Consider the following 16,982-nt stretch of genomic DNA (forward strand, 5'->3'; position numbering starts at 1 on the left):
TTCAAACAAAACGGTCTCAAGTCGCCAGCATTCAGCGGCTCTCTACAACCCGCTTGATATCTACAGCCCACCTAATGGGAGGTCGACCAACACTGCGCTTTCTAGTGCGGGGTCGCCATTCCAGCACCTTGGGACCTCAATGTCCATTGTCTCTTCGAACTGTGCCCTCCCATTGCAACTACAGCTTCGCGATTCGCTGCGCTACATCAGTGACTTTGGTTCTTCTGCGGATCTCCTCATTTCTGATTTGATCACGCAGAGATACTCCAAGCATACTCTCTCCATCGTCTGCTGAGCGACTTTGAGTCTTCATATGTGGGCTACAGTTAGCGACCAAATCACGGGTCGTTAATATAGCTTCATAATGCTAAATCTATGACCCTTTATCCCTCTAAAATAGGAGAGAAAATTGTCCAAATTTTAAATCATACCTACTAGGTATTATTTCCATCTACGTACCTTCTGTAAGAGGTTCATCTTTGACCAGTACTATGATTGATTGTTTGATATAAGAGTATAATAATTTATAATCACATTAATATTATTAGGTAACGCGAAAGTTTGTGTATGTGTGTATGTTTGTTCCTTCTTTGCTATGTGGCTACTGAAGCGATTTGGCTGAAATTTAAGAATGGAAATAGATTTCTTATTAAAACATAGGTTACTTTTCATCCCGGAAAAATCCATGGTTCCCGCGGGATTTGTGAAAAACAGAATTCCACGCGGACGAAGTTGCGTGTGTCCGCTAGTTAATAATTAATTATTATTATGCAAGATTATTTTACAACTAAATAATTAATCATGATCTTGAATTTACTCGTAACAACTGTTTTTATGTTACAATTATGTCTGTTTACAAGGAAATCATACCACTTACAGGTTACACGTGTTAAAATAGATATACGTATAAGCTGCAACCTATATTATTGTGAAAACCAATTAAAAAACCTTACAATACACAAATCACTGATTAGGTACAATTACTTGAACAAGAAATTAAGTAATTATAAGTAGTTATTATAGTTTTAAAACAATAATGCTATAATCTTTAAAAAATGTTTTTTGTATTTATATATCAGTGATTTTAGTTCTATTCCCATAAAATAAATATGTATCAATTATTATTTCTAAGAATAATTAACATTGTAAAAAAATAAAAAAGGAGAAATAAATAAATTAGAGAATCTTAAAAATCATCAGTTTTTTATTTTTTTTATCTTTTTTTCACACCACAGCAACTCACTGGAATAAATCCATCAATGTTCATCACACAAATATTTTTCAGGTGTGGGAATCGAACCTATGGACTTGATTGCAAAAGACAAGGTGCGCCAGTTCCTGTTATTAACCATAGCAAAGATGTCTATCTTTTAGTATACATTTATTTTACCAGCTTAAATCAATCGATATGATTAATGTTTATTTTCTTACTTGAGATATATTTATTTAAAAAAAAAAACATCCTGTCTCTCAACAACCTTTGAATTTTAATGCCTAGGTGTATCTTTACAAATATTTATATTTTCTAGCAAGGATTACAATTTAAAGTCAACCATTAGTTGTGTGGACTGTAGTATGCTTATTCATCATTATCAACCCATATTCGACTCACTGCTGAACTCCAGTCTCCTCTAAGAATAAGGGGTTAGGCCAATAGTCCACCACGCTGGCCTAATGCGGATTGGCAGACTTCACACACGCAGAGAATTAAGAAAATTATCTGATGTGCAGGTTTCCTCACGATGTTTTCCTTCACCGTTTGAGACACGTGATATTTAATTTCTTAAAATGCACACAACTGAAAAGTTGGAGGTGCATGCCCAGGACCGGATTCGAACCCACACCCTCCGGAATCGGAAGCAGAGGTCATATCCACTGGGCTATCACGTCTCATGTATGCTTATTAAGGTAAGGTATGCTTATTAATACAATACAATCTACAGGATGTTTTACAATAGTTTAAAGCGTAGGTAATAGGCATGTCTAAACTACGAGAATACACTGGTTTAGTCTATAATTATAATACTTATTTTCGTGAAAAATTAACGCGTAACCAAGGACGTTTAACGTGTATTAACATAATAAACTATAGACTGGTTCATGCTAGAATTCAAAACAATATAAATTCACATGAAAAATTCGTGTAACCAAGGTCGTTGACCCTCTATTGTCTTGGAGGCCCCATCGAGCAGCGATTTCCATGTACCTGCAAGCAAAAGGAAAGCTGAGTAAGTACAAACTTAAAGTAATTGACTAATTGTTATACAAGACATACTTCGAAATTGTTTAATCAAGTTCCTCCGTCACTTTTCTATTAATTAAAATTACATTAGAACAACAACTAAATCCTACTAATATTATAAGAGCCGTGATAGCCCAGTGGATATGACTTCTGCCTCCGATTCCGGAGGGTCTGGATTCGAAGCAGTCCGGGCATGCACCTCCAACTTTTCAGTTGTGTGCATTTTAAGAAATTAAATATTACGTGTCTCAAACGGCAAAGGAAAAACATCGCGAGGAAACCTCCATACCAGAGAATTTTCTTAATTCAATCGTGTGTGAAGTCTGCAAATCCGGCGCCGGGCCGGCGTGGTGGACTATTGGACCCCTCTCATTCTGAGAGGAGACTCGAGCTCAGCAGTGAGCCGAATATGGGTTGATAATGATGAATATTATAAACGCGAAAGTTTGTATGTTCGGATGTTTGTTACTCTTTAACGCCGCACCTACTGAACCGATTTGGACAGGAAATCTAGGAAGCATGACTACTAGAATTACAATGTGACTCGAGATTTTTTAACCTTCGCTGGGCAATAACCCAGAACATCGACCGCCTCATACCTTGGAGCACAAACACAGAAACTCAAAAAGTTTTTGGATTGCGTTTTTCTGCTAAACTATGAATTTTACATTAAAGTTTATATGACAAAAAATGTAGAGGACATTCTCATCAACAATTAATGTCACACGTGTGTTACATGTGTGTATATCTGTGTCTACCCTAACTATGTACTTTAATTTTGTTGTGTACCAGGTAATAAAAGCTAATAAAAGGAAAAATCATGTAAAAGTCACCGTTTACGTGAGTATCCAAAATCAATAAAGTAAAGTGGTTGAAAATTTATTGAATAACAAATTTATATGTCATAAAAATAGCTAAAGCTGTGGTGCTGTGGAAGCCAGCATTTTAACCTAATTTAGGTTTAGGGCGTGCAACGTTCTACATAAAATTATTTACAACCACACTAAAATGTGAATTGAATACATACATTTCAATAACGAAAGCGTTGTGAAATTTTATTCTCATTAACTAGCTGACACCGCGCGGTTTTACCCGCGTGGTTCCCGTTCCCGTAAAAATACGGGGATAATATATAGCCTACAGCCTTCCTCGATAAATGGGCCATCTTACACTGAAAGAATTATTCAAATCGGACCTGTAGTTCCTGAGATTAGCGCGTTCAATCAAACAAACAAACTCTTCAGCTTTATAATATTAGTATAGATTTTAGACAACAAATCATCCGATAATTGAATTTCCAACGTAAATAGAATTTATATCTAATAATTAAACAAATCAGTTACAGATGTTTAATTGAACATTAACCATGATATTTATTTAGCTATTTTTTTTATTCTGTATAAGTTAGCCCTTGACTACAATCTCACCTGATGGTAAGTGATAATGCAATCTAGATGGAAGCGGGCTAACTTGTTAGGAGGAGGTTACTTTACACGACATGGTACCGGAACGCTAAATCGCTTGGCGGTACGTCTTTGTCGGTAGGGTGGTAACTAGCCACGGCCGAAGCCGAAACACATGGACAGACAGACAGAGAGACAGACAAAAAATCAAAAAAATATATTTTTGGCTTCAGTATCGATTGTATAATGCAAAATTGCAAATGCAAATGCAAAATCAACAAAAGTTTTTAAAATATCTTCAATGTACAGAATGTAAAAAATGTACAGAATTCGTATTAAAGGTATAGATTCTAGATGACGATTTCTATATGTTTTTCATAAATAATCATGTAGCTAATTCATAAGTAACATAAATAAAATTATAATAGGAAATCTTATTTGATTGCCTATACGCATCTCTGTAATTAAGATGTTAATTTTCATCACCGTAGCGCTATCTAAGAAGTTTAACTTAAAAAACCGGATACATACGAGTCTGACGCGCCTGCCGATGGTTCCGTACTTTGTAGGTACTTGATAGTGTACCTAAATAAAGACTATATCTTTTACTACAATACATATTTTCTCAAGCTCATAGTGTAAGATTATTTTACTTGCCAATTTTTTTGATAATTCAATGTCAATGGAAATTATCCTATAAATTTTAATTTCCTAGAATTTCCTTACCTTTTTCAACATAGACGACTGTATCTGCTTATACAGTTTAGCGAGAGAATATCCCAACATAATAGTTATGTCATTTCAATAAAAAAAAAATCTTATATAACTTCTAAGTTTGATTTTTTCTGACCTGAGTAAAGGTTTAAATTTCAGCTCAACACCTGCCCCTGCATTTTGTTAAGTTACAGCGTTGAGACATCGTTTATTTCCATGACAACTTCATTGTTAGTGACGAAAAAGTACTTTATAATTTTAGCATCCTATAAACATAAAGTTCAAATTCGAATAAGACGTGTTAAAAGCTAAAAGTTCGTCGATGAACGTAAAACAGTACAATAGGGATGATGACAGTTTATTAAATTGTATATAAATTAGTAGTATGCTATCAGCGATCATTACTTTCAGAGCTACAAGGATTTAAAGGGTCAGATTTGCGGCACTGCCACGGATCCCTGAAAAACGCCTCATACAAAATGGCATGAATTAATGACGTCGTAGATTATAAAGATCGTTAGATTTGTATGGGCGTTTGAACAAAATTACAAATATCTTTGTTATTTGTGCGTTTATATTTATAGTTCAAATATTGGAAAATGTCACGTTTAATGTGAGGAAGCTAAAACTGATAGATAAAAGATATTTAATAGATTTTGAAATTTTTATTTTGCAAACATCCAAACAATCCTGCTTTTTACGTATAAATTAGTTAACATTGACCTAATATACCCGAATGTCTCTAATCAATATATTCAATGCTAGTCTCTAGTTTTGACGGCCTCCGTGGTGCAGTGGTATGCGCGGTGGATCTACAAAACGAAGGTCTGGCTGGTGGGAGGCTTCGGCCGTAGCTAGTTACCCTACCGGCAAAGACGTACCGCCAAGCAATTTAGCGTTCCAGTACGATGCCGCGTAGAAACCGAAAGGGGTGTGGATTTTCATCCTCCTCCTTACAAGTTAGCCCGCTTCCATCTAAGACTACATCATCACTTACCATCAGGTGAGATTGTAGTCAAGGGTTAATTTGTAAACAATAAAAAATAAATAAAAAAAGTTATCATATTCATTGCACACCTGCACGCATTCCCGACATACAGTGATCGTTTAACGGCTCCGTTGTTTCCGTCTGAACTACGGTACCCTAAAAACAAAGCCGTATCTGTGACTGCTTCTAATTTAGCAATAATATTTAAGTTATTACGTCGAAATCGCGCATCAATCGGCTTTATTTGAAACTGTTACGTGTGCCAAGGGCGCGTGTCCGGGCGAGCGGCCGCGAACGAAACATATGAGAAAGTGCCGTTTCGACAGGCGAAGCCGAGCGATTGCATATGAAATTTCCAGACCAGTTTTCGATGCAATGTTTAGGTTTATTGAGTTCAATGGCCGAACGTTTTTATTGTCTCTATGCTACAGGATTCAGAATACATACGAGTATATGGACTTTTTGAGAGTTTTTCTTGGGATTTTTTTTCAATTTTTTTTTATTCAATGACGTTTATTGAGTTCAATGGCCGTTCGTTTTTATTGTCTCTATGGCACAGGATTCAAAATACATACAACGTACTTTTTGAGAGAGTTTTTTCTTGAGCTTTTTTGTTTTTTTTTTTAATTTACAAGTCAGCCCTTGACTATGACCTCACCATTTTATATTCGCTTGGTTATCTTGTCGCTTGGTTATTTATTTATCATCATCAGTGACAGACTGACGTGAAAATGAATAATCGTGTGTTGACTCCGTGCTCAGTTAAACATTACTTTACAGGACGCTAGAAACACGTCCTCTTTAACAAGTCAAGGGCTAACTTGTAAAAGATAAAAAATCTCATCTGATTGTAAGTGATGATAATTGACTTGTTAAGAGTAGGATGAAAATCCACACCCCTTTCGGTTACTACACGACATCGTACGGGAACGCTAAATCGCTTGGTACGTCTTTGCCGGTAGGGTGGTAACTAGCCACGGCCGAAGCCTACCACCAGGCAGACCTGGACTCAGAACCCAGGACTTCACTCCTTGTGTCACGAAGGTCTGTGTGACAGGAGTTTTCCTGTTTCGCCGACAACCATGCCTTTCAAACTGGAATACAGCATTGATGCTTGCCGACAGAAATATATAAGTAGGGTGGTAGTAGCTCATCAGACCAGCTATGACTTTTACTGAAAATTATCACGCATAAATCATAAACGCGTATTTAATGCGTCTAATATGTATGCAGGAAACGCACTGTTTCGACAGCGCGCTGAGGCAACAATGATACGTGAATGTTTCCAGAACATTTTGATACCATTCTTGACTTACTTATAGTGCAGTGTAGAAATAAGTGTAATTTATTCAATTTCGTTGCTTTCGCTGTCTCAACCGATGGACTTTCATTGCTGGACATACTCGTCAGTGTCTTAGAATGAAATTTATGATTTCTAGTGGATTCAAACGGACCATTTACAGGCAGATAATTTAATCACCATCATCATAACATCGCCGATGGACGTCCACATTTGGGTATAGGCTTTTTGTAGGGACTTCTAAACATTACGATCTTGAGCCGCCTGCATCCAGCGAATTCCTGCGACTCGCTTGATGTCGTGCTTTCTAGTGCGGGTCGCCATGCCAGCGTCTTGGGACCACAACGTCCATCGGATCATTGCGGGTCACCTCATTTTCGATTCGATCACGAAGATTCTCTAAGCATAGTTCTTTATTTAAATTCCTTAGTGCCTGAAGACAAACGTCTTCAAACACTGCGTGTTGCCAGTGATGACCTATGGTTCCGAGACTTGGTCGCTAACTATGGGTCTCATAAGAAGGCTCAGAGTCACACAGGCGATGGACCGAGCTGTGCTCGGAGTATCTCTGGGTGATCGAATCAGAAATGAGGAGATCCGCAGAAGAACTAAAATCACCGAAATTGCTCAACGAGTCGCCAAGCTGAAGTGGCAATGGGCGGGGCACATAGTTCGAAGAGCCGATAAACGTTGTCCCAAAGGTGGAATGGCGACCCCGTACTAGAAATCGCAGTGTTGATTGATCTTCCATCTGGAGGACTGACGACAACAAGCTAGTCGCAGGGATTCGCTGGATGCAGGCGGCTCAGAGTCGTGATGTTTGGAAGTCCCTACAAAATGCCTATGTCCTGCAGTGGACGTCCATCAGCTGACATGATGATTGATTGATGCTGCTTCAGTTACACACATTCGTCTATCAAACACTTTACTACTATAACAAAGACTAAGCGTCTTAGAAAGTAGAATGTACACCAATAGCATTAACCCAGATATTTCATCAATAAAACATCTATTAAGTAGATTTTATCTACTGTGCAGCTGCTGAAATCGTAGCCATAAGCTGTTCGCACATTAGACACAGAATCCGAACCGCACGATATTCCAATAGTTATGAATTATGAATGAAAGTAAAACTTGAATTACCACTTGGAGATGCGATATATATTTATATATCAAGAATGAGATATTTCGATGTATCAAGTAAAACGAGTTTTTTATGGTCAATTTATGATCTATAGAACCTTCATTAAAAGGATGTACGAGTAAGGCTGACTTAAGTTATGTTAAGGGATTTTTTAAGTTGTATATGGAATACGCTTTTATAGTTTCCCTATTGAAAAAGTACTACGAGTGCATGCGAATATTAATAATACTGTTTTGCCAGAGTTTATCATCATTAATAACCCATATTTGGCTCGCTACTGAGCACGAGTCTCCTATCAGAATGCCTCCTTAGTCCACCACGCTGGCCAAATGTGAACGCTTAGAGCTACAGGATTTGATCTGAGGACTCCAGAATCCAAAGCCTCCCGCTAACCGTTGGACCGAGGCAGTTGAATCTAATCACATTCGCTCATACCTAAGTAGGTTTGAGCAAATGTCGTTCTTACAAAATCGTTGCGAGCCGCGTTGAAATACGAGAGCCGAGTTTTACTTGAAAAATCATTGGTAAATTTAAACAAGATAATTTCGCAATTCCCACACGAGCTAATAATGTAAACGTGACATGATGTACAAGTTTTAATAAGTAATGGCCAAGTTTGGGTTATCGTATGCGATTGTGTAGGTACTTAGTTGTAGATAAACTTTTAGAATAATGATAAACAAAAAATTAACCCTGGCTGAGCTTGCTGTGAGCTCTTCTCGGATCAAGGCGCGTTTGGAACCCTAGTAACTTTAATTACAACGCAACCTCCAGGGTGAGGAACCTCCTCACAATACGCGCTGTCTCAAGAATCACTGCCTTCTGTATCCGACTCTGGATTTAAGTGAAAGCTTCTTAAGATGTTGGTCAAAGCTTTTCGGAAATCGGAAATCCGAAAAATAATAGGACTCAACGTGGCGATAATCTCGTAAGCAAGGTCCAAGTATTTTGATACTTTTTCCTATTCGGCTTTAACCAGATTATCGTCATGTGGAATAGTAATATCAACAATTATTGCACGGCGTACCGACCGATCGACTAGCACTATATCAGGTCTATTGGCAACAATTTACCTGTCAGTGATAATCGTTTGGTCCCAGTAGAGCAATGCACTGCTATTTTCTAGAACTGACGCTGGGTCGTACCTATAGTGAGGCATCTCAGAATCAATAAGGCCATACTGAAGAGCAAGTTCGACCAATTATTATCATTAGGTATCACCATTATCTAATAATATTATTCCCGATGTTTCGAAAATGTTTGTAAACTAAGTCTTATTGAAATAAATGAACTTTGATTTTGACTTTAACTATGACTAAAGTGAATTCTACTACTCTACTCTTTTTATAAGAGAGGGGATATGGAGCGAGACTCACCATGCTGCTCCAATGCGTATTGGCGGTGTTAGGGTGATAACCTTTATCAACATTATCAAAAGCAGTGGCGGATTTGAAGTCTTGGCCGCACTAGGCACCAAAGTACCAACCGCCCTTCTCTTAGAAGTCAGAACCCATGTAGAATTGATGATGCAATTTAATTGCAGTTGCATTAAAAAAAAAGTCAAATTAATGCGTGTATACTGTGCGTGTGTATATACTGTGTGTATGTATGTTTAAATAAATAAATTTAAACTCGCAGTAATTTGGTTTTCTTTAACTACTCAATTATTGTATCAAAATAAATTTTGATAGCTTCCAAACTAGCTTTCACTGTATCTTGATGGAAGCCAGTGGATTCTCATTAATGGTACATAATAAAATAAAAATAAACTAATAACTAGAAATTAAAATTAACTGCTAGCAAGCAAGCATTAAATGTAATGATTCTTAAAAAAAAACATTTTGTTGCCTTCTATCAAAATCAATAGATTTTGTAATATTTTCCGAGGGTTTATGCATAAATGATTATTATATTTCAAAGATTATAGGTATAAGCTATAATCTTTGAAATATAATAAAATATACACGGTTTGAAGTTTATAAAAAGAAAGTGATAAAATTCAAAATTAGTGTAATTGGTGAAAATTGGTTAATATTTGTTTTTCATTGCTCATTAGCAAATTTTTGTCACGAATAGGGCCCTAATACCTAGCCGCTCTAGGCCCGGGCCTACTGGGACTTCGGGTATCCGCCACTGATCAGAATTAATAATATTAACCAGGAACGAGCGATAGCTAATGGTAGGCGTCCACAGATCTCCATCGATCGGATTTTATCTATGGTAAAATTAAAAATCCGTTTGTCGCGAAGCGTCCGATACTGTACGATGCGGATCAGTGGACGCCTACCATTAACGTGCTCTCCGAGGGGGCTGTGAACTAACGTACCAATTTCAGGCTGAGAATTTATACTGCTATATAATTTGCTAGCTTAGACAGCTTTACTGCGAGGGCGGATAATCCTAGTCTAGTAGCATAAAGATAACAATCTTTATGTTTGTTATTTGTAGGTAGGTTGTTGTGTGTATGTTGCTAAGAAACTTAACCTGTGGTGTAATCCTGACATTTCAAAAGTGCTTGTATACTAAGCCTAATAAACGAATTTTGAAACCTAGATTGTAAGGATAGATAGATAATTAAAAATGCAAGTTTTATTTACTTCTATCTACGTGATATCTACAAAGATAATACAAATTCAAAACTTTTCACGAATTTCGCCAATTCAATTAATTTCATTCATTCAATATTTTATTTCAATTAATTAAGCCGGATTAGTTAGTCAATAATTTAACAACAATTAAGTTTAAGTTTAGTTTATAAACGATTTATGTATAGCTAAGCACGTTTTGTATCTTATTATATAAATGCGAAAGGTCATTCATCACGAAATCTTAAAAACCTTGACGTACAAAGATGAGATCTGGCAGGGAGGTAGTTTATAGATCTACTATCTAGCAGCATAAGCACGCATTTCGAGAGGATTGGATTAAGGAGGCCCCTTTCTGTATATGAGACACAAAGTTCCGCCGATCTAATTGTAACACTGCCTCTGCGGTCTAGTAATTAACCTATGTGATTTCGGCCTACGAGATCTTGGAGTCGAATCCTGAGTTAGACTATGAGATACTAAAACTTTTCTTCTAAGAAATTTTCAGGTAAAATTCTCAGCCTAGAACTGGGAAGTTAAACATCTCGCTGAACACTTTAAGCCGCGGTGGGTCTAAGCTCCATATAATTTGAGAAAGGCATAGCCCAGGTGTGGGCCTTTAAAATAGGCTTAAATTCAATACAACACTCACCAAATTTTCGAGTACCGGACACCGTTCTATTTGTGACAACGAAACGATTCGACGAAGCTCATTCACGAGCGTATAGCGAATCTGAAGAACCCCCTGCTGACCGACGACGAACACGACGAGCCCGACGAAACCGACGAATCCGACGAACACGACGAACTCGACGAATTGCTGCACTTACTGTCCTTCCGCGACAATACATTCTTGCGCGCACTTTTTCTACTTTCCAAAAATCTGTCGAACACTTGTCTTATTCTCGAATGCTTTCTGTCGAACGGATTTGGGAACATTGCGTGCACTTTTAAACACTTTGCATTCACTTCACACTTCACTTTCGTGCGGGTGGTGCCGCGTTGTTGAAGTGAGTGGCGTGATCGCTCGATAGCTCATAGGGGGGACGGCTTGCAAAATGGTAAGGTCAAGTTCATGATCGATTGCTAAACTGTTGGGTTACCTCACAGTACGGCGGTCTAAAGAACCCATGGAATACTGAATCATGTACTAAATATAGAAGATGTCACATCCACTGTACTGAATAATAGTAGGTGTCTGAGTCTTTAGAATTAGATATTTTTAGAATAACTTTTTCCTCTAAGTCTATTTTTTTTCACTACGAGTATCAAGTGAAATGCTAATTAATTGTGTTGGTATAAAGGTCATTTTAATATTTTATTAAAAAAATATAAAAATTAGATTAGATTTTATTAAAATCAGATTAGATTTGTTAGTTAAAATTAGATTAAATTATTAGACGATACCTTAGTATAATAATTATAAGTTTAGGTTAATGTAAAATTACTAATTAAATAGGTTATATCGTAATTTTATTGAGTACCTACGAAATTTATTGAGTACATAATTAGGTATGCTAACTGGGAGCGATAACAATTTGATCGGCATGACAACATGCCAATCGCAACCAACACATGATCAGTTTTATCGGACGTCAAGCTGATATCGCTGCAGGCATGTGAGTTTATCAGATGGTGAGTGGCTAGCATTAATAGGAGTAGAAGAGGATTTCTGATAGAGCACGTCCGGGGAAGTACCAACAACCATTATTCTTGTTTCTGCTGCTGGGCAACATAAGGAATTTAAAGGTTTGATATGGATTCACACCCCTTACGGTTTCTGCACGACATCGTACCGGAACGCTAAATCTTGCTTGCTAAATCGCTTGGCGGTACGTCTTTATCGGTAGGGTGGTAACTAGCCACAGCCGAAGCCTCCCACCGGCCAAATTGCATGAACATAAAGCTTAACATATATGTCTCATTTTCTTTGTATGATCTACAAAGTGTTTCTATAAATGGGCGATGATTTTACTTGTCATCAGGTGAACTGTCTACTTGTAACCATACAACCATAAAAACACTATTATAAAGTAATTATATGCTATAAAACGCTTAGGTAAGAAGACATTATTTTAAACACTGGAAGAAAATGCTATTGTTTGCATGATATTTATGTGGAAGAATATATTTTTTTATAAACGACTTCAATTGTTTGTAAATCAATCATTAAAACAATGCAGTAAGTAAGATAGTCCTTTTGATTGTGATTACCTACTAAGTAAGTACTCTTCGGCTCCCCTACTATATTAGAGAGGGTAGTCTAGACATTTATTATGAAAAAATGTCATAGTCATGGGAATCCCTCAGGCATATATTGTGTCTCGAGTGTACACATCTTGCTTATACCGATTACTAACAAAACATAATCAACTAGCCAATATAAGTCACCTACAGTTTGTGATGCAGCATCAGGTCTTATTGATTTTAGGAATCCTAAAGGCGATAGTTGAATCCTCAGACTACTTTTTATCCCGGTACAATTCATGGTTTTCACGGTATATGTAAAAGTCAGAATTTCATACAAAGAATACAAACCGCTTTAGATGAGTTATGACTAATGAGTTATAACCTTTAATCTGTCCTGTTTAATATAGAATTGCATTTCATCTATATCCGTAATATAATGTGCTAATCAAGAATTTTGTGTCAATTGCTAGAGATTTCTACAGGTAATGATGCGGTCAATTAATTATATTATTTGCAGTTAAACAAATGTGGTTTGGAACTGGTTTTATATTTTTTTCATCTATCATGCCTGCGTCAAAACTATTTAGGTATCGTAAGGTTAATAACGCTCATATTTCCAATCCATTAAGGTTACAACGCATGTCGTATTCAGTTTCAAAGTGACAACGTAAAGATTGAATATTCTTCGACTCTCACAAATTTAGCTTTAACGGCTTTACGTTTACGATTTCACTCACTATTAGGTTTATTTAATTGATGAATCGATCCTAATCGAAACCTAATACGGAAGGGTCTTCGGATTGGTTTATCGGATTTCAATCGTAGCCTGCGATAGCTTCATCCTCCTATATCTGCGCTCTATGAATGTTTTTTTTTATTTTTTTTTATGAAAGAAAGGTTCGCTTGACTACTATTATACCTGATGGAAAGCAGTTAAAGTGGAGCGCTCTAACCTATCTTTTTTTTTTTATTAATTACATAACTTGTAATTAATAATAAAAAAAAGACTTGACTACAATCTCACCTGATGGTAAGTGATGATGTAGACTTAGATGGAAGCAGGCTAACTTGTTAGGAGGAGGATGAAAATCCACACCCCTTTCGGTTTCTACACTTTACGGTAGACACAAGATTGACGAGTACCTACAAAGTTGAAAATAAAAAAATATTGGTTATTATCACAGTTTTACTTTGTTATTATAAACATTATAATGACCAACGTTTATTAAAAAATCAGTTCTCACACAAATAAAAATGGTTTTCAGTTATTAATAACTGTTATTTTGCATAAATTTTACTTAAAAAGGCACCATTTATATGTATATGTATAGGGAAAAAATATTTGTTATTATATTAAGCAATTAATTGTTCAAGTATTTATAAAACACAGGTATACTCGTATTACATAAACTGCCTCGGAGAGCGTTTAAAACTAACCATTGGTTCCGGTCATTATTACCATTTTAACATTTGATAACAGTCCTTATGGGCACTTTATCATCCTCACAAAGTCACTGAACTGCCTGGATCAACGTGGTGGGTCTAAGCTCCAACTCTATAGATCAGAAACAAGTCTGTGTTTGTGCTATTAAAAATAGGTAAACTGATTATATATCTGTCTATTTTACAGCCCATTATAGGCCACCCTCCTTATAGGATACTAGCTGACGGCGCGCGATTTTAACCGCGTGGTTCCTGTTTCCGTATGATTATGGGGATAATATATAGCCTTCCTCAATAAATGGGCTATCTAACACTGAAATAATTTTTCAAACCGGACCAGTAGTTCCTGAGATTAGCGCGTTCAATCAAACAAACAAACGCTTCAGCTTTATAGTATTAGAATAGATGGAGACCAACCTGATGCTCGAATGCGGGTTGGTGGGGTTTAGGTGTTAGTTTGACTCTTTTCGTTGGTGGGTGAATAGTCATGTTTTAGGCAAGCGCGTTCCACCATAGGATGCATCATTACTTACTGTCAATTGCAGCCAAGCGCTCGCCTATAAAGTCAGCCATTGACGATCAATTATTTTCACGTTTCTGCAGCGCAAACGTCAGCGAAGACGTTTCATACGTCGAGCCGTCTTGCACGCAGCGTCCAATACACGATCAGTTATAGTCGTGGGTGCTGCAGAAACGTGAGAATAATTGATCGTCAATGGCGTGCATAATAATGTAAAAAGAAAGCGGGCGTGCTCTAGAACTGATTAAAAAATCTACAAAACTGGGTGGACAAAGCACGTGTCTGAACTTTATTAATTACTTATGCTCTATAATTAGCAATGAGTTTGTTATTCATATGTTCTTGTTATCAAGTAAGATATTCTTGGCTATCTTTCGGCAAACAAGTAAGTGAGGCGTAATTAGCGTTTTATTTAACTTACTTATAATTAGTCCCAGGCGCCAGATAGTAAATATGAATGATATACAGAAACCACTCTTATTTGGGTAAGTGTAATTATCTCTGTGGAAAGTTTTCACAATTTTCAAGTTATGTGTATGAACATAACGTACGTTCCTACTATGTTTTTTTTATTCTTTACAAGTTAGTGATGATGCAATCTAAGATGAAAGGGGGCTAACACATCAAGGGCAGTTAGCCCTTGACTACAATCAAAATTAAAAAATTCTTTTTTTTCAATTAGGCTTAGTTTACAAGCACTTTTGAAAGGTCAGGATTATGTCATATTTTTTTTTATCTAATAATAGTGGTGGTAATAATAGTCGAAAACTTAAAATTAAAGTTACGAGGGTTCCAAACGCGCCTTGGTCCGAGAAGAGCCCACAACAAATTCAGCCAAGGTTTATTTTTTTTGTTTACCACTATTATTTAATCTCACCTGATGGATGTAAATAATAATAATAAAAATACAACCGACTTCAAAACTTAAAAACGTACCCATTAAACTAAAAAGTGAAAAATAACATCATAATATGTTCTACCTGCTGATCAGTATGAAGGCGGTGCTAAGCCGGTGATGTATTAATTCAAGCCATGTGAGAATATCTTATAGATTTAGATTTTGCAGACAGTGTTGTTTCATGTGGTCCTGTCAGAAATTAATCCAGCACCGGCTCTCCAGGATTCCATCATCAGATCTTGACATGACGGCAATGGGACCAAATAGGGAGTATACCGATTGAAATAAAAAAACAGTTTTTGAAATCGGTCCAGGCGTCTTCAAGTAATCGGTGAACATACATAAAAAAAAAAATACCGACCGAATTGAGAACCTCCTCCTTTTTGAAGTCGGTTAAAAAAGCCATAAGTATTATAATCAGGTGTATTTATGTCCTAAAGCTCACGATGAGTAGATAAACAAGTCTGCGTCACAGATATTTCTATAAATCAATATTGACTCTCTCGACCAAACAAAACAATTTGTGGGCTACTGTGTCAGTCATACATAGGCCTCTGGGTTATTTAATCATCACTTGACCGGAAATAGTGCTGTTATTCTAACAAAAATATTATTTAGATTTTAGGCTGGTAAATCGCTTGACTTAATTAATGTTCCTAATTTGATTTTCGTAGCGTTTAGAGGCAGAACATTTTTCAAAGTTGACAGAATAAGCAGGTGGTATACACAACATTTTTTTTGGTGACATACAAAATTCCAAGTAATAAATAAGAAAAAGAAATAAGAAATTAAATATCACGTGTCTCAAACGGTGAAGGAAAACATCGTGAGGAAACCTGCATACCAGAGAATTATCTTAATTCTCTGCGTGTGTGAAGTCTGCCAATCCGCATTGGGCCAGCGTGGTGGACTATTGGCCTAACCCCTCTCATTTTGAGAGGAGACTCGAGCTCAGCAGTGAGCCGAATATGGGTTGATGACGACGAAATAAGAAAAATACGCTTCTATTTGTTGTTAACTTGTTAGTAGTAGGAAAAAAAACCATCGGTTTCTACACGACCGGAACGCTAAATCCCTTGGCGGTACGTCTTTGCCGAAGCCCCCCACCAGCCAGACCTGGACAAATTCTGGAAGGATCTAGTAAATCCACCGCGCATACCACTGCGGAGGTCGTCAAACATTGTCGAAAATGTCGAGTTGTGTGTGGAAGTGTAAAAACTATATATACCTAAATACATATCATCATCATTTCAGCCGATGGACGTCCACTGCTGGACATAGGCCTCTTGCATAGACCTCCAAGCATAACGATCTCGAGCCGCCAGCATCCAGCGGTTTCCTGCAATCCGCTTGATGTCCTCGGTCCACCTAGTGGGGGGTCGACCAACACTGCTCTTTCCGGTGCGGGGTCGATATTCTAACACCTTGGGACCCCAACGTCCATCGGCTCTTCGAACTATGTGGCCTGCCCATTGCCACTTCAGCTTCGCGACTCGCTGAGCTATGTCGGTGACTTTAGTTCGTCTGCGGATCTCCTCATTTTTGATTCGATCAC

At 37.1% G+C, this 16,982-nt stretch overlaps 1 long non-coding RNA gene across 1 annotated transcript; it reads right to left on the reverse strand.

Moving 5' to 3' along the window:
• Window positions 1–1,451: 1,451 nt before the first annotated feature.
• LOC128198595 (uncharacterized) lies at window positions 1,452–11,381 on the reverse strand. The gene is made up of 2 exons (XR_008251335.1): window positions 11,029–11,381; window positions 1,452–2,206 (listed from the first exon to the last, which is right to left on the reverse strand). It is a non-coding gene; the product is annotated as an uncharacterized LOC128198595 (long non-coding RNA).
• Window positions 11,382–16,982: the final 5,601 nt, after the last annotated feature.

Source organism: Bicyclus anynana, chromosome 12 (genome assembly GCF_947172395.1).
Source record: "Bicyclus anynana chromosome 12, ilBicAnyn1.1, whole genome shotgun sequence".
Classification (NCBI taxonomy): Eukaryota; Metazoa; Arthropoda; class Insecta; order Lepidoptera; family Nymphalidae; genus Bicyclus; species Bicyclus anynana.